The sequence below is a fragment of the Anser cygnoides genome, chromosome 1 (assembly GCF_040182565.1).
Source record: "Anser cygnoides isolate HZ-2024a breed goose chromosome 1, Taihu_goose_T2T_genome, whole genome shotgun sequence".
Taxonomy (NCBI): Eukaryota; Metazoa; Chordata; class Aves; order Anseriformes; family Anatidae; genus Anser; species Anser cygnoides.
In genome coordinates, this window is record NC_089873.1 from 205257284 (window position 1) to 205276768 (window position 19485).

Here is a 19485-nt window from a genome sequence, read left to right on the forward strand (position 1 = left end):
AAAAGATGTACAAATGAGTTTACTTTTGCAAATGCAGCACAATGATCCACCAAGGCAAGATGCTGAATTAAGATACATTTTCCTGAACCTCACAAGTTAGGAGCTGTTGCCTAAATACACTGATAAGAGCACAGCAGCCCAAGGATGGGACATCAACTTCTTTCTGCACATTCACTCTGTGTTATCCTTCCTAACAGTGTAAGCAGTAAATGATATCTTGACTCACAACACCTAGCTCCCTCAATAGCCTTGAAGAATAAAATAAGAAAAAGAAGAAAAGGAAGTTCACAAGCCAAATAAGCAGAATTATTTGGTTTCCCCTTAACTGCCAATTTACTGGCACTCAAAGGTACTAGCTGAGAGTGAAAAGATCTGCCTTAGGTAGCTAAAATGGCTCTGGGTACTTCCACAGCCATGAGTAACTTAACAGAAGAATGGCCAGTTGCATTTGGGACTCCAGGAACCTGAAAGGAGCAATCTACGCTTTCAAAACCACATCCAATGACAAATCATTTCTTTGTACTGCTAGGAGTGCCAGTATCTCTCAGAATAGACCTTCTGCTTTAGCACCACAGCAGAATGCCTCAAAGCTAGCTCTCACCTCGTGTCACCATGCAAAGAGCTCTCAAATGATACACTGCAATTTCAGCAACAGTGCCAAGGGCCTTCAAAGAGCACTTGCAGCTCATACTTAAGAATTTGGCTGCTCACTGCCCTTTTTGAAGCCATGACCCATCTGTAATATTGGGTTTAACTAACAGGCCTCTCTAGCACTTGTAAGGAAACAGCTCAGTGATGCTATTTCTTTTAGAAGACACTGACTGTGAAAAACTCCTTTCTGGTATTGCTTGAAAAAACAACTAACTGAAAATAGTTTATTGATGTTGACAATAAACTATTTAGAAAATATGTGAAAATTTACACTTTTATGTAAGTTTTCAAAACAAAATACCTGTATGCATTTTTGCAGATAATATATCCAAGATACCTCCTGAGATGATATGTTTTTTCTTGAAACCATTTCCAAACAGAAGAGCCAAAAATTTAATAGCAAATAGAGCTGAATTAAAGTGAGTTCAGTATTGTCTTCTGAACTAGGAAATTACCAAAGGTGGGAATCCACTTCTCCTGCTTCTCCCTTTCAACAGAACATTAGAAAACTCACAGTCACATACTTATTTGAGAGGTGTTTAGAGGCCCTCTTTCATGCAGACTGCTCTTGAAGTAAAATTTGTACCTTGGACTTCTTAAGACAACAGCTCAACCTACAAGTGGTAATCAGCCCACTCTCCCTCTGTGTCTCCTTCCCCAGCCACTGCACAAACAAAAGCTGTTTCTTGTGCTCCAGCTGCTAGCATTAGTGTGTGCCTCCGATCTGAACAAGCAGGTGACTGTAGGTGCCAGCAGTCTTCGTCTGTCGGCGAGAAAAGTACCTCCAGTGTTATAAACTGCATCCATCCATGGAATGGCTCATGGAAAGCCTCAGGTCACTGCCTTTACACCATCTCCTGCCCCCAACAGATCTCTTACAGATAGCATAACACTGGGACCAAAGGTACAAAATCACTGAATGAATCAAAAAAAATATCATTCTATGATGCTAAAAGTGATAGAGATAGCCAGTGCACTGCAGAGAGGCAAGAAGCCTTTCTGAAGGCAACAGGCACATAAAAAGCTTGCCTATTAGGGTTTTTTTGTTTGTTTGTTTGTTTTTTCCTTATAAAGGGAACAGAATTATAAATGAATTTGTCAAAAAACAAAACAAAACAACAACAACAACAACAAAACTAGATGTACTGGAGTGCAGTTCTTTGCTCTGACATACTAAAGAAGGACAAACTGTGAAAGAAAGCCAGATCCTGGAAAAAAAAAAAAAAAAATCAGATCTATCAGGATCAGGATGACAAAATGTAAATTAATAAATGCTGTCTAGTACATGCTCTAGGAATTAGGGTTCTGTGCACTGAATTTGGTACTGGAGTATTAATATGTCTGAAGACAATTGTTTCTCCCAAAAGTATCAAGCAGAGGAAAAGTCTGCTCAGAACTTTATATAAAGAAACCTCCACCTTTGAAGCTGTTGCTGACTTATTTACTATCACAGCTATACATAAGACTGAATTTTCAAATAAACCTTTTTTTTTTTTTTCAGGTTAGCAAGTACAACTGTTTCACTACTGTTGCTCCTTTTATTTTTTTTTGCAAAGGTGACTATTTTCCAAATCAACATAGACTTCAAAACACCTCATTGACTTCGACTTGTACCCTCAGATTAAGGGCCATCACTAAGGCCAGCTCAGAAATGTTTTCCTCCATTATCCATCTATTATGATTTCCTGTATTGTGTCTATGCAACATAAATGACAAAATGCTTCTCTATGTGGATATACATACAAATAGCATACATAAACACCCACTTCCTTCTCACAGCCCGCTCAATGCTCACTGTAGGCCAAGAAAGAAGAGGTGATTCTTTGAAGTACACCATCTCATCATAGTATGGCAAAAAAAACACCAAGTGTTTGCCAAGGCCAGTGCCTTGGGTACCCCTCACACAGGGCATCAGCCCAGCTGATGTAGGTTGATTCATTATGGGCACAGCACAAGATGGGGACTTTCCTAAACAGTGCCCTTGGTATTACGTATAATAAAGGAGTTTAAGGTGCAGAGTTCAAAATTAAATATAAGGAAGGACATACACAGGAAAAACCTGAACAATTTCATATAATCTAAACAGAAGTGGATGTGATTGCAAAGACATTGAAAATACTGGAGTAACTGCATCCATAACTTAGAACCGAAGTATCTGAACTAGGCTTAGAAGTGGCCTTTGATTTTATTTATTTATTTTTTTAAATCACTATTTCATTTTCTCTTTATAAATTCTACACCTTTGGAAGCCAAGGAACTCTTTGCTTTATATATATATATATATATATATTTATTATTATTTTTTTTTTCCGAAACAAGAAAATTTAGAGCCTTAGAAAATATTTAGAGCTTTTTGTTATTAAAATTAAAAGACAGCCTACATCTGGGTAACATAGCTTCATACATTATTTTAACACTGGCTTTATTCTGGCATCAATAGTCATATATATTTTGTATACAGAAGAAAATGTATAATATATACTGTAGTCACATGCAACGTTTTGGTCACTCCAAAATACATCAAAAAACTTTTTTTTTTTTCCATTTGATAATAGATTTGATTGTTGATTCAAAAAATGAAGCTTTTTTATATATAGCAATCACCTTCAGTCAACAGAGCATCACTTTTTTGGACCATAAGACAAGACAAAGTATAGCTACACTATCTGACAATACTGTGCCTTATTGCTTCTCTGTTCAGTGGAAAGATATTAAAACCATTTCCATCAAAGAATTGATTGAGTCTCTAGAGAGGGTGCCCATGTTTAGTGTAGGCTAAAGCTGGTTAAACTCTAGTCCATACTAATTCAGTTAAGTACAAATATATTTCAAAAATCTATTTCAACATTTTTTTTTTCATTGTGAAATTATGACAAAAGAATTTGGTGTTGACATAATACAAAGCTTTTCGATGAGATTAAAGTTTTTTTTTTAAGAGAGAAATGAAAACATATGCATCAGTGGAGGAAGTGTTAATGATTTTTAATAGTAACCACCATACGAGTGTCACCGTGATTTCCATTTCACAGTGCTGGGTTACGTACACTGTAATCATCACTAATTGCTTATAGGCACCTGTACACATCCTGGTCGCTTTACGCTTTGTTGGCAGCTCCCTTGCCAATAAGTAAAAATCCACAGATTTGTGACAGCTAAGGGGCTGTTGCAGATTTTTTAAAGATTTCAATTACACCTGGAGTTCAAAAAAAGGGAAAAGCAGGTCACATTTTCTCTTAGTAATAAATGTAACTAATGTAACTAACTCCCCTCCCTCCCTATTCTCTCTACTGAAATCTCCCCATTCAACTCCATGCAAGATGTGAAAATGACCCAGTTACAGAAGCAGGCAAAGTCCGTTGTATGGGTTGGGGGGACAGTAAATAAGCACATCCCTTTGTCCCACACCGGGATGGAGTTCAAAGGCTGCAGGACCCAGAGACAGGACCCAAACCGTCTTAACAGGAAAACTCTTCTGGGAGGACCCCGCGATTTCCAGAGGCCACGGAGCAGCGGCAATTCGCTCCCCGGACCTTCCCCACCGACCCCACGCGTGGCAGCTCTCCGGGATGCGCCAAGCAGCGCAGACCCCAGGCAGAGCACACGGGCGCTCGCCGCCTCCAAACCTCGCTTTTTCTTGCCCTGCAGCATCCCCAGGGGGGTGGAGGGTGCGGGGTGGGCTCACCTGCAGCGGGGAGGGGGCCCAGCCGTGGCTGGGGGCTGCCTCCGACCACCGCTCCCCCGCTGTGCCCTGCAGCTCTCCGGGGGCTTTGTGGGGGCTCCTCCGCTCGGCGTCCCGCACAGCGATGAACTTGCTCCCGCTCCGCCTCGCAAGCGTCTGGGATGTAGCAGGGGGGCCGGTTTGGGGCTGGGGGTGGCCGCAGGAGCAGTGGGACCCCCTGGCTGTGGGATGGCCGCTGCTGACCGCCCCCGGCCCCGCAAACCCGCTGTGCAGATGCCCGTGCATGGGCGCTGCGATGCCCGACCCCGCACTGCAACGCTCCCCGCTGCGGGAGGGAGCGCCCAGCGCCCGCATCCCCTTCTGGATGACAAGCCAGAGGGAAAGAGGGGGAGAAAAAAAAAAAAAAAAAAAAAAAAAAAAAAAAAAAAACCAACCCACAGCACAGCACTCTCGCAATTTGGAGATTTAGTCTTTTCTAGCTGGCCCTAACACAAGTCGGAGGCATTCTGCTAGAGCTGATGCATACGTGATTCCTTGTGGATACAGCATTGAGACAAAATAGTGGAAAAGATCCCCCTTTTGCCAATGATCGCAACAAAAACACTGCTTTTTTTTTTTTTTTTTTTTTTTTTTCCCTGCATGCCTGAAAAGACCTTGTCAACAAAATTGCATCAGAAGATGCAAACAAGCTGAGGAAGAATGTTATCTGCCCTACATGCTAAACCATGGTGTAAGCTCTGGTAGGTACCGGCATACTCAGACACAATGGAAAGAGAACAAGAAGCTGGTTTTAAAAATCAGGGCACTTGGAAAAGATCTGTACAACAAATTAACACATCAGCAACAGCTCATATCTATATAAATGTGAATATATTAGTTAGGGCTAAGACCTTCAAAGTTATGACTGACGTATAATTTTCTCAGCCTGCACAAATTCTTTCGTGCTTGTCAATAACCTTCTGTACAGGGTTTTCTGTAAATCCCTTCTGGGGGGTTCTTTACTGACACAAGCTGCTTTCCTCAAATTCTCCTGCAGTCTTTATTTGCCAGCATTTGCTTTTCATTCTTCTCATGGAGTGACAGTGGTGTAAAATGTATGAAATCCAGGGTGATTCTTTCACACACCTAAAGAGATTTGGGGACGTGCTCCAGTCTTGAGTGACCAACTCTTTAGCTCCTTAAGACTCAGAGGTCTTGGACCCTCATATATCTACACTTACTGGAGGCCTTAGATTTCTTTCAACAGCCTATCTCAGCTACTTTTAGCCACATAATTGTTTTTAAATATTAAATATAGTCCTGTGTCACAGAATGCTTTTACTTCTATTTTAAACCCATCTAGGATTTAAGTAAATAAAAAATTACACAGTTTATAAGCGATATTTAGAGTTTCAACATTCCAAAGACTAAAGTAAGTTTATATTCAATGATTTCAAAGACAAAGAGACAACTATGACCATGTGTAAATATACTTTCAAGTAAGAGAAATTATTTTTTTTTATTTTTACAAATGCTGTGGTGCAATAAAACTTGATTCAGTTATTTAATTCCTTCTGAATTATTAATCTAATTAATCTAAAATTCCTCGAAGTTTAGCTCTTGCTAAAATACATAATACAACCTGGTGGTAGTCCTTGATGACAAAGGAGTCATCATATGGCAGTGCTCTAACAGTGGAGAAAATACTTTGACAACATTCATTCAAACCCTCCTATATGAAATTAAGATCAGTTTTAAGTGTATTTTCATTCCAGATGCCAGTCCCAAATTATATTACAATCGTGTTATAATGCAAAGTTATCATAGCATCACAGAATGGTTTGGGTTGGAAGGGACCTTAAAGCCCATCCAGTTCCAATCCCCTGCCATGGGCAGGGACACCTCCCAGTAGATCAGGTTGCTCAAAGCCCCATCCAGCCTGGCTTTATTTAATTTTATAAAGTTTATTCAGAACTGTGCTGAAAAGCCAAGATCATGCATGTAGTCATATCCTCTCACATACCAAGTGCCCAGCTGCAAGTGCTCTCACAGCTCTGCACTCAGGTAAGGTCACTTCATGTTTGAAAAATAAATATTAATGCACTTCTGAACTGCAGGTGCAGATATGGAAGCCAGCAGTTAAAAACCTGATTTAAGGAAGTCCACAGGGTAATCATTGCTACAAGTAAGGTAAATGTAAAGACTACAAGACCGAACCTGGTTTTGCAGTTCTGCATATAGAGTGAAGGTGTGCAAGCTGCCCAGGCAGCTGCTCTCCTCTAGTGTTAGGGGTAACGCAGCTCCCAGCACCTTTTGGATGATAATCTACATCGTTATTGCATTGTTTCCAGCAGGACTACCCCTATGTAAGAACCACTAATCAATGCTATAAATTGTATATAAAATAGCTTATTTTATAATCATAATACCATATGTGTATATAAAGACAATATGTGTATATAAAGACATGTATGTCTATATAAAGACATATGCATATATAAAGACAGAACACTAACAATACCTTATGTGGATTTCATTTTCATCATGGTAAGCCTGTATTAGCCATGAACATTAATATCAGCTTCAGAGAAAAAGAACTAGTCCATATTCTGGGGGGCCTTGTTCTTTTAGTCACACAGAAAACTACCCAGTCTGCTCCATGATATACTGCTGCTATTTCAGCTTCCTCACACACCTGTTTTGAGTGGCCAGAACCTAAAAAAACAGATTAAATATTTATTTCAAAGCTATTTGGTGAAATCTGGCTAATTGAAGAAGTCAAAAAAAGTTCACTTATTGATTTTAAAAGAGCTCCCCAAAAAAGGAAAAGATGCTATCCACTGTGTGACCAACCACACACCTACACTCATAAATAATGGATAAAACAACTCGCACCAGAGAACCAAAATGCCTATTACCAACACCATAGTCTTACATTTTAAAACATCAGGTCACCCTATAGTGATCTTCCTATACCCCAGCCCAAACGAGGCAGACCTGCAAAGGCATCCTCTTGACTGCAATGTGAATTCATACTCTGCTACTTCACTACATTTGAAATGGACTCTTATCAGAATTTTTTAATTTTTTTTCCCCCAAAAGAGTTTGACACCACTGAACTTGCCGTGAACCTACACTATACCTCTAAAGTATTTCACACTTAGAAAATATCTAAATAAAAAAAAAATCCTATTAATAAAAGATTTAACAGTCCAAAAGAAGCAAGTCCACTTTTATTATTATTTTTTCCCTTTGTGAGACAAAAACACTCGAATATGGGATGTACATGTGCAGCTAATTGCTAGACAACAGGGTAAGATGGATTCAAAAGATAATGTGATTTCATCTGCTGTTAACTGAACCACTGTATTAGGTATAGGGTGGCATGCACTTCTGGCTCAACTTGGATTAACACATGGCTAAAATCCTCATGCTCAACTATCCTCCTAATTTGATAATAACTGGTACACAAAGCAAAACTGAATATTGTGCAGTACACTGCATGAACTGTGTTTGACCCACTATTGTTATGGAAAAATCTCACTAATTTTCTTTTAAAAATATTAACTAGGCATGACAAAATGGAGCAAGTAGATTTAGCTGATATTTTACCAGCACAAATAACTGTAACTGGATTACAGTAATGCTAGACAAACACCAAAAATAAACACTGAGAAGAGTTTGCTTCAGGCAAAAATGTACATATGGGAAACAAAAAGTGCATATGGGAAAGAAAAATGATTAACAGAGTTCTGAAGGGAAGCTAGAAGCATGGGAGAAGATGATTTAGATGTAGTAACAGATTTTTCCCTATGAACAAGAAAGCAATATTATGCAACCATAAAAAAAAATACAGGATGAAGGAACAGTAATAACCATGGAGTAGACCATAGCTTATCCAATGGTCTTAACATTTCCACAGATATTTTGCTAGAAAGAAAAATAGCAAGGAGAACAATTATTAATATGACAGCAAGGCATAGAAAATCAAATGCAAATTCCTCGCAACTTATATATATATATATATATTTGAAAAGTGATTATGGCTTGCAGAGAAATAATAGTCTTAGTGATGATACAGGCTAGAAGAAATGGTTGCAATTAGTCCACGAATCAGCCAGCAGTCAAGTGATCTGGCACAACTCATTACTCTCACAGGATACCTTGGAAATCTTGGGCAAATCGCTTGATTTCAGGGACTATCCCATATGTAACATGAAACAAACAAACAAAAAAAAATAAAAAAAAAAACACCACTTAATTTAATGAAGCCAGAACACAAGAGATGGGCAAGGGGAAAGAGACGTCTGAAACCAGCCCAGCTTCTGTTTCAGGCCTTCCCACCGTTCCCTTCCTCCTGGTGCATGAGGCGAGAGAGGCACACAAGACTGTGACACCAAAAAATAAGCAATAAAAAAAGGGAAAATATTTTAAATTTCACTGTTAAGGAAATGTCACAGGAAATCTTGCCATGGAGCAATATTTTGTTTACTAAAAAGGTTGCGGGATCCCCATATCCTTTCAACAAAAAGATGAAGCTCAAACTTTGAGGTTTGATATAAAAATATCACAGTGCTATCTGAGACATGGCTTCTGCATAACACATCTGTCTGCATGATCGATCAAGAACATGTAGCTTTGATTTCTATGAGAGGGCAGGAAAGCTTAAGGAGTTACAAACACAAACATATCCATTCTCGCTGTTAGCTGCATGTACTAAGGTTAACATATGGACAACAATTTAGGAATCAAGATACAAGGAAAAAAAAAATGACAAGAGTTTGGAAGGGAACTGTATCAACAGAAAAAAAAATAACAACCCTCAGCTGGGAATATTAAGTCAAAGTCAATCATGTCAAAACTGGTGGAGAACAGAGCAGTACGTTTACCAATTTCACATACAAATGAATCAAAATCATGAAATTGCAGAGGAAAGACTGAAATACAAGTGCCATGCCAACATGTAAATATCCCTTACAGGACCTGCCATTTTCAGGTGGAGATGTGTAATAGTTTGTGAAGTTCTCTCAGCTTGAGAATTCATTATTTCAGTGTTTTAGTTTACTTTAAACTAAATTCATATAAAGTCATTAGGGAAAGTAACTTAGATGGAACTGCAAAAAGATCTGTTTAGAAAAGACAGATTAAATGCAGAGGGCAGAAAGGACAAATAGGGTTGTTGCAAGTGTCATTTTCATTATGTGGGGAATACGTACTGACACCTCTGTTCCACATGCTCTTTAGGACAAAGAGGGCCAGGTTCAAGACTTTCCCAAAACACTTAAATACAATCTTGAACCTCCACCCACTATCATGCGGCAAGCACTGCTGAGTCCAAGGACTTTAACCCCTTTAGCAAACCTTCACTTTACAGTCTAATACTTGCACTTTTGGGCAAATTTAAGACAGCTTTTGTAAGACTTGATTCTGCATTTCCAATTCTTTTGGGAATTGTGCTTCAGAACTGCAGGATCAGCTTAATACTCCAAGACTGTTTTGTACATAGTAAAAAAGGATACAAAGAAATGCTCATGGATAATAGTTATTTAAAATTCATATCCCCAAGGTCTGTTGCACGAAGATGTTCAGAACCTTATTTGTGACTCTGTTAAGTTAGAAATAAAACAGCATGTTATTTTCTATGGGTGATTTTTGATTTTGAAAGAGAAATTTGAATATGTTGGCTCTCCATTCAGATACTAACCTAAGCAGTAAATGTATACCATAAATACCCATGAGATATACACAGTAATTTAATTAGGAGTTTTATTACTGAGTCACATTGCATTAGGATACAAGCACTGCATGCACTGCATAATGAAAGAGTACAATACAACCAAGTTAGTCTTTCTGCAGGATTATATTTTTATTCTTCTGCTGACAATCCAGGTAGCAAATAAAGAATGCAAATTAGTCAGCTCAGGCAATCTGTTTTAGGTGTACTGCCTATTACAGCATCCCATTTCTAACCAATTGCTTAACATTAAAATTATTTTGAAAGAACCTTGTTCAAAATCATTTGCAGACAATGAGACATTGTTTCTCTCTTATGAAGATATTTGGGTTATCATAGAATCACAGAACATCCTGAGTTAGAAGGGACCCACAAGGACCACTGAGTCCAACTTCTGGCTCCACGCAGCACCACCCAAAAATCAGACTCTATGTCTGACAGCATTGTCCAAATGCTATCAGACTCTATGTCTGACAGCATTGTCCAAATGCTTCTTGAACCCCAGCAGTCTTGGTGCCGTGACCACTGCCCTGGGCAGCCTGTCCCAGTGCCCGACCACCCTCTAGGTGAAGAACCTTTTCCTAACACCCAGCCTGACCCTCCCCTGTCCCAGCTCCATGCCATTCCCTTGGGTCCTAATTGTACATTATGTACCATAATACACAATATTTTTAAATAGTTTGGCATAGTTCTGGCACCGTCTTCTTATGGGCCAGTGGTAAGCTTTCACAGCAGATGAGTGGAAAACAGATGGATGTGATCACATTGCACAGCCAGAAAGGACAAGGTTTATAGCATGCATTACTGAGAATTCAAGTAGCTAAGCTAATTCTTCAGCCTTATTCTTTAGGAAAATAAGGACTTAATTGTCTAACATAACAAAACAAAAAGAAATAAAAAAAGCTAACACATTTGACTGTAACATAACTGATTCAATATTAAAAGAATAATGAAAATCTGTCTTTCAATCCATACCTGGCCAAACTGAGATTTCATTTCACTAGCAAACAATGTCTAAAAAGATTTCCCATGCAGAAAAATCCTAGCATGTTTTTGTAATGGAATTGCATACGGAACAAGAAGTAAGAAAGGGAGACATAGAAGCAAGATGAACCCTCCATCTAATGATGGCTTCACATTTAAAGGAACTTTACCCATAATCACAGTCCTTCTGGACATAGGAGGTGTATATATATTTTGTGTATTTTTCCTTCTCAGGAGCAGTTGCTCTTTGCTGTAAATCAGCAAGAAGCCACTGAGCACAGCTAAAGCCACTGAGAACTGATAAGGTAAAATTCTAGGGTTTGATGTTATGCTGGACAAACCAGATAATCTCAATAGCGTAGACATCTCTTGAATGTATGAATAAAACCACACTAATAAGTAGTAGTAGTTTCTCTGTATTAGTGGATGTAAAGGCAGCCTGCTATTCATAGCTACTTCAGGACTCCATTCAGTTTTAGGGAGAGAAAACAAAAGTAGATAGGCTTCTCAAAATGCCACTTTGGAGAAAGATCCCCTGGATGCAGCAGGTGAGGGACTGACCATGTACCTGAGCAATCTACAGCTGCATTAGTCATAGCAGAAGAAAACAGGGTGATAAAGAAGAGAACTTTTTGTCCTTCAAACTGAGAGGAAGATTTTTATTTTAAAAACATCCAGGAAAGTTAACCCGCTAACGAAATACAGGGCTTTGCTTGGAACCACTTGCTAGCTTAGAAAAACAGTTTGGTTCCTCTAACAAGATCACATGGAAAGCACATTAGCTTGTGAAGGAAATAGAGATGTTGTATATTGTCAAGTAGCAAATTACATTTACGTAATTCAAACTAGTCTGGTTTGTTTCTCCTCTCGTTAGAAGTCACTGACATTTTGTTTTTCTGCTGTGTGATGGTAAACAGGATTGGAAGGATCAAGGCCAGAAGAAACATGCAGCCTGAAACTGAAGCTACAACCACCTTTTGATTTCTTAGAACTACAATCTATGTTCCTAAAGGAGACTTCAGAATAAATCAAACAACAGTTCAGAATTCACATACTGAAAACTAGGTAATGATGTGTATTGCAAGGCTTTTGCTTTATTTTGCATCACTTACTGAAACAAGTTCCAACATTTATCTAGCAAATCTTCAGTCAGATATCTCTCACTCCGAGAGACATTTGCTTGAGTCAGTTTCAACATCCATGTCCTTGGTTTCATCAGATTATTTCTGTTTTCTCATTTTACTCTAAATCATTCTTTATTCCTCTCAGTAATCATTACTTTCAAATGAAAAGATCAGCATAGCTCCCATGGTTTGTTAGTCTGTATCTATCCAGTTTCTCATGACAGCTCTAGTTTCTCATGACAGCTCTTCCATCCCTGTAAGCATTTACTGCTGTTCTTTAACTTTCATCCAGTCTGAAGAGGATTACACCTCTGCGGCTTTAGGTGACAGCGAGTTGTTAGTGATAGCCTAGTGACCACAGCATCATCAAACAGCAACTACAACAAAACCCCAAACAGTCCCTGAAAAAAATGATAGAACAGGATTATAAAAAAAAAAAAAAAAACAACGGTCCATATATTTGGGGAGTTCTTGCAGGACAGTTCTCGGCAAACTGTAATGGTTACCTTGATGTCCTGGACCATGTGTTCAAATACAGCACATGATCTAAATACTGAAAGAATTACAAATACAAAAAAAATCTCAAACCAAAATGTGCAAAACTATAAGGTACATTATTTTGTAACAAATGGAGTTGATTTATTAAGCCAAAACATAAACCAAGACTTTTCCTCTCCAAAAACACGCTCCTATTCCAAAAGATTTTACATAGAAATATATGCAAAAAGCAAGCAAACAAACAAACAAAAACAAACAAGAACTTGCTGAACAATTTTTATTTCCTTCAGAAATATGACCCCTAATGTTTCAAAATTCAACACTTGCAATTGCTCTTTGAGGACCTCAAAATACCTTTCTAGGCTTTAACTTCCATTTATTAAGTGGCACATTGTAACATTTTAACAAACTTTGATGAAAATCTCCTGCTAGTGTCAATGTCACTCAACTGTCTGGAGCACAGGTAAGATAGGACACTTTCTGAAACAGATTCCACTAATTAATGTTAGTGAAATATATTAGGAATCATTTTATATGTTGCGTTTGCCTCCCCATTGACTACATGAGTGTTTAAATGACAAATGACAGGATGATGTTTATGTTGCTGGCATGCACATTTAGTTCCTTAATGTCTATAAACCATTTCTGTTAATGGAACAGCATCTTCAGGTAAAAGAAACATCAAGCAGTACAATAACTGTCTGCAGTGCATGAAAAACAGTAAGTACCTGAAGTACCGAAGTAACTGAAGAACCTAAAGCTCATTTTCAAAAGGGCCTAAAGCACTGAAAAAAGACTAATTCATCATAATCTAGAGGAGAATCAGAGTTCCCCATATGCTCCATTGTAACTATTTGGACTTTTTTTAAGGCTAATGTGTCCTTCAAAAAGCCATATTTCTGGATAGATATATATCTAACTATCTAAATAAAATAAGCATTCGCTGCATATTTCAAATGTGCAGGTAAAGCAGTCTATGTACTACTGATCTCAATAAATGCAAATCCTTAAATTTCAATGTAGTTGTATTTTTTACTTTTGATGAAGATTAAGGGTGGTTCACCTCACACCTATGGGCTGGCCAGCTGAGTCAGTAGCTTCTGCAACTTCACAGTCAGCTGTAGTGTAGGTTATTTCATCTAATGTTGCTCTCTCATTCAATTCTGTTGCCTTGCCAGATTCTTACACGTTAAGCAATCACATACCCTCTGTGATCCTTTGTTCATACTCTACGGTTTATTGCAGTTTTGTCAGATGCATTTTTCTGATCTTTGTAAAAAGTTCTTGAAAATGCAATTCCATTATATGGATATTTTTTTCTTTCTACACACACAGTTATTCCTCCAAGGAATTCGTGCAGACTTTTGACAAAACTTTTGCATTACAAGAGATTTGTTTAGTCTTCTTTTGTGAGAATGCTGTATATTTTCAACCATTTTAGGTGATGTAAAAGCAGATTTTCTGGTCTGTATTTCTTTGAATCAACTTTAAAATCTGTTTTTAGAAATTTGCATTTTTCATCTTCCATTCTTGTATTTCCAGAAGTATCCTAAGAGATAAGGTACTCATCATTTTAGTGTTTTCCTAATTTTAATTTTCTGTTCCTTCCTGGGCAAAAGCCACATGATCCCAGCAGTATGTAACTATTATATAAATTTAATTCCTCTTTTACTGGCACTTTGATTTTAGGCACTATCCCTGACTTCTCCCTGTAAAAACGAAACAAAACAAAACAAAACAACAAACAAACAAACAAAAAAAAACTTTCAACATTTCTGCAGAGTAGACAGTGAAGCAAATAACTAATTAGATTTTTTGATTTTTTTTTTATCATTTTCCAGTGGTCTATTTTGTAGTTTGTTCATCTATTCACCCTTCCCAACAACTGTACCTGCTTCTGATGTGCTTAAAAGAAACAAACAAACAAACAAACAAACAAAAAACTGTTTACTTTTTCTCCACTGGGAGTTTTAGCAGGCATTACCATAGCTACTTATTTAAATTCTCAGAGTTTATGGACAGCTACATATTTCTTGCCTAGAAACAAAATTAATTTATTGCAAAAAATATTTTGCTCTTTTAATTATTAAAAAAATAATCTACTAAACTGGCTTCTTGATTTGTATGAGGTTTAATTTTTAAATATTGATTTTTCTGTGATTTTCCTCCCACTCTAATAAGGATGTGAAATGTAAAACATTATAATCTCTACATCACATCTATGTATATTCTATGCATTAGTCAGGACTAAATCAAGTGAGTGTGCAATTTTTGAATATCTGACATCACTTATTGTACCAAAACTAAAATATCAGTCAATTAACAATAATACCATACTATGCTTACCCCATTTTGATACAGCATAACTACTTAGTGTTCAATTCACTTTTATTAACATTATATTCTATATATATTCTGAAGATTACAGCAATATGCCAGAGATTATCTTCTCTCCGCTAAGTTTCTTATTAGTATGATGCACTAGCGTCTTCATTTGTACTCAGGATTCCAGTTTATCCAAATAAATCATTTATATGTAAATGTTACTTGAATTCCATAAACAGAATAAATTATTTGCCTCAAAGACAGACAAAAAAAATAAATATATATATATATGGTAAGCAATTAAGTAGAGTTGATAAGAAATGTCCCACTAAAATGCATTGTTAACTTACAGAACTCACTGTCAGTATACAAAACTATGCACAAGCTATTGTTATAGTTTGTTTATTTAGATATATTTTTAATTTAGATATAATTACATTCCAGGGCATGAGCATAAATCAATAAATATTGACCAGAGTCCCAAGAAAAGTAAACAGTACTATTGGCAGGTAACTCTGGACTACACTTCTGAAGTACTGCCTTCCCACCACCAAGCACAGAGTCCTAGCACTTTTTAAAGAGCAAATCTGAAACTAAGTTACACAATGAAAACTTCACTGAAACGTGAAAGTTCAAAAGTATATTTTTAACTACTTCAGAGCAAAACATGATGACACTTTCATCTACCATTTCAATCAAACATAATTTTGTTCTCTCATGACTAATGACTGATTAGTGAATTGCTTTTATGCCAAAATAACTGTTTCTAAATATGTTCTTAAATAGATATAATGATTGCAAAAAATTACAACAGGAAAAAGGGAGCATACATCAACAACTGTTCCAGATTTGTTTCAACCCATGTATACAGTAACCTATGGAGGCAAAACGTAAAGTTTTAGAGTAAGAGTTCAATGAAAAATTTGTCATTGTGGAGAAAAAATGAAATAATTACTTGAAATCCCTAATATTTAGTGCTTCGCAGAAAATATTTTGGAACAGTAAATCTCAGCAGATAGCGTTACTTGCAAAGATGCTTCCCCCAGTCTTTTTTGTTATAATCCTCATGTATTAAATTCTGTAGAGCTACTGAGCTACTGGAACACAGCTGAAGTTAAAGCTGGAGATGGACATGAGAGGCAACAAGAAAGGTTTTCATAGGTATACCAGCAACAAAAGGAAGATGAAGGAAAATGTGGGGATGTAGTGACAAAGACATGGCTGAGACAGTCAGTGATTTTGTTGCCTCTTCATGGCTAAGGTCAAGGTCTGCCCTCAGGCCTCTCAAGTCCCTGTAAGGAGAAGCATAGTCCAGGGGTGGAAATGCCACCTACAATACAGGAATACAGAGCTAGAGACTACTCAAGTAAACTGGATAGACACAAGTCCATGCAACTGGATGGAGTACATCCAAAAGCTTGCCAACATTGTAGCCAGACCTCTCTCATCTTTGAAAGGCTGCGGTATCTGGAGAAATCCTGATAACGGGAAAAGGCAGACATCATATCTGTCTTCAAGAAGGGCAAGGAGGATCTGGTCTTCCTAATCTCAGCCCATGAAGGTTACAGAGCAAATTTAAGAAGTTCACAGATGACAGACACCAAATTGCAGGGAGCATCTGATCCACTAACAGGCATGGCTGCTACTCAGAAGCAACCTGACAGAATGGAGAAGTAGGCAGTCAGAAACGTCATGAAGTTCAACAAAGGCAATGTGAACTCTGGCACCTTGAGAGGAATTATTCCATGCCACAGAACTGCTCAGGGACCAACTGGTTGAGAGCAGTTGGGGGTCCTGGTGAAGAAGGTGAACAGGAGTCAGCAGTGTGCCCTTACAACAATGAAGGCAGACCATGCTGGTCAGCATTATTAGGAATGTAGACAAGAGGTCAAGGAAAGTGATCCTTCACTTCCACTGAGTGTTATGAAAACAGATCTGAAGTACTGTGTCTGTCAGGCTAAACAGCAAAAGAGAAAGATGAACAAACTGAAGTGAGTTCAGTGCAGGGTCAATGAGGTGATCAGAGGTCTGGAGCACGTGACGTATATAAAGACAGAATGAGAAAGGCCATGTTTGTTCAGCCCAGGAAAGTGGCTACAGGGAAAATCTAGCTGGACCCTCTTAAATGATGGCTGCAGAAAAGCCAGAGCCAAACTCTTTCCAGAGCTGTGCAGCAAAATGCAAGGGACAATGAACACAAGCTGCAGCGAAGGAAATTTGACTAGAAGTCTGGAAAAAAAAAATACCATGAATGTGATTAAGCACAGGAACAGGTTGCCCAGAATATAAAAAAGCACTGATGCTTATACAAGTGTTGCAAATGCTTCCTTTACTCAAGAAATGTGCCTTAGTGTAGAGCACGTTTTTTGATGTTTCACTGGTCAGTCAGACTTTGGTGCCTCTGCTTGAGACACCCAGCTAGTATGAAACACATTAGAAGGTTACATTAATTTAAATTCAAGCTAATTATCTGAGAGAAGTTGCATCATTTCATATTTCCAAAGACAACTAGTTGACAGAAGTTACAGCACAGCCTCATTTTTACCCTATTTTTCCCTCCCATATATATATATATATATACAATATATATTAATATAATTAATATATATAAAATACTGAGTGTAGATCTTGGCAGGTGAAGACAAACTGTTTCAGTATGGAAAATTCATATCGCCAAGGAGCTGATGGAATGTGAGAAAGATGAAGAAAGTATTAAAAAGAAATTCTGTACTGAATCAGCCTTGCATTAATTATCCAAGGTCATTCAACATGGCAAAAAAGGACACTAGCTTGTATTAAATACTAATAACCCATTTTCTTTTAGAAAAGAAATAATGTTTTTTTTTTTTTTCTTCAACATCTTTTGACAGCTGTTAGTAGATTACCAATGGATTCGATTTTCAAAGTTTGTTAACAGTATGTTTCACAGAGTGAAAGATTTATGAAGGTTTAATTGCACACCCGTTGTCGTCTAAATCCTTTATTATTTCCACAGTGGTTTTCAGAACAATTGAAGAAAACTATACCTATGAACTGCAATCAGAAGTTGGTGGTGGCGGGGCCCCGAGGGTGTGATCAGGCTGCCTGTCCCACATTGCCCACATTGCCCAGGGCCCCATTTCAGCCCTTGCTACCAGTCCCTGCCCCAGCAAGGCCACAAGAAGGAGTCTCCAGCTCTGGCCTGCCCAGCTTCTCTCGGCTGATGTCCTGGAGCAGCCCCATCCCAATTTTGGCAGCAAAATTCAAAAACCCATTATCTACATAAACCCATGCAAATGACTTCTGTATTCAATGTCTTCTTTGTCCTTCACCATCTTCACTATTTTGCTCTTCCAATGCGTTTGAGAGTCACTTGATTTCTCTGGACTGAAGGCTTCTGTAAAAATCCACAAGCAGTGTTTTGCCAATATGTCTGTATTTGCCATCCAAAAGCAATCTACCCACACAATTAAAACACAGGTGCATACTAAATCAATATTAGAAGTTAGTATTTTGCTCTTACTGAAGTAATCAACCTTCTGCTTCAACTAACTCAAAACATACACCATGACTCAGACTAGTGCTGAAATACCTATTCAAAAAATAAAAGCAAAATAAAAGCTATAAACTAACTACTGGACACATGAACTCATTTTCCACAACAGCTTCTGAGACACCCAATTGTCAGGGTGTCTAACAAAGCCCTGAATTTAGAGCAGACATGACTCAGATTTATTTTGACCTAAAATTAAGTCTTTGCACTCTTCATTTTATCTCAGATCTGGATCCTACTCAAGTTGTCAGGAAAAAACAGATAATCCCAGTCAATAACAATGAGACCCTCTGTACCGGGACGGCTGCTCCCAAAGTGTAGTGGACAGAGCACAGCCCCAAAATTGCAACTTCACCACAAATGGGAAAAGCCTGAAAGTGAAGGGTGTCCAGACTTATCTGAGCTCATCTCGGACTAAGCTGATTTTAGCTTGTTTATCAGTGATAGCAATTGCCTTGCAGTTGGGTATTTGAATTTGATCTACTTTCATTTTAGCTGTTAACAAGTGGTTATTCAGCATGGACTGAATTGTCTTTGGCTCTAAAATAAAATGTGGCATGGAAGAGAATGGATAGAAAATGATACCAGGGCTCCCAGAGTGCATATGCAAATGCACAAAAAACTACATCCTCAAACTGAGATATAGTCATCCTGGTCAGTTCTAAATGAAACCTGAACACACTTCACATTGATCATCCTCCTCCCCAAGCACACAACTTTCAAAATCTGACTCCTATCATAATTAGCTAAAAGATAAGATTGAAATTTGTTATTTCGTGTTCATCCTTTCTCTAAGCAACAAAACACACACAAATAAACACTGCAGGATACATTTCAGTTTTGACAGAAACAAAATAACAAAACACAACCCCACTAATCATTAAATTGATTCATCATTTGATTATTATTTTTTTTAAATGCCACAACAGAACATCTGGAATCTACAATGCTACTTCAGATACAACATAGAATGACATTT

General features: G+C 37.8%; 1 protein-coding gene across 29 annotated transcripts in view; it reads right to left on the minus strand.

The window, feature by feature from the left end:
• The window catches only part of DLG2 (discs large MAGUK scaffold protein 2), a 1043894-nt gene that overhangs the window by 448353 nt on the left and 576056 nt on the right, over window positions 1-19485 (minus strand). The window lies entirely within an intron of this gene.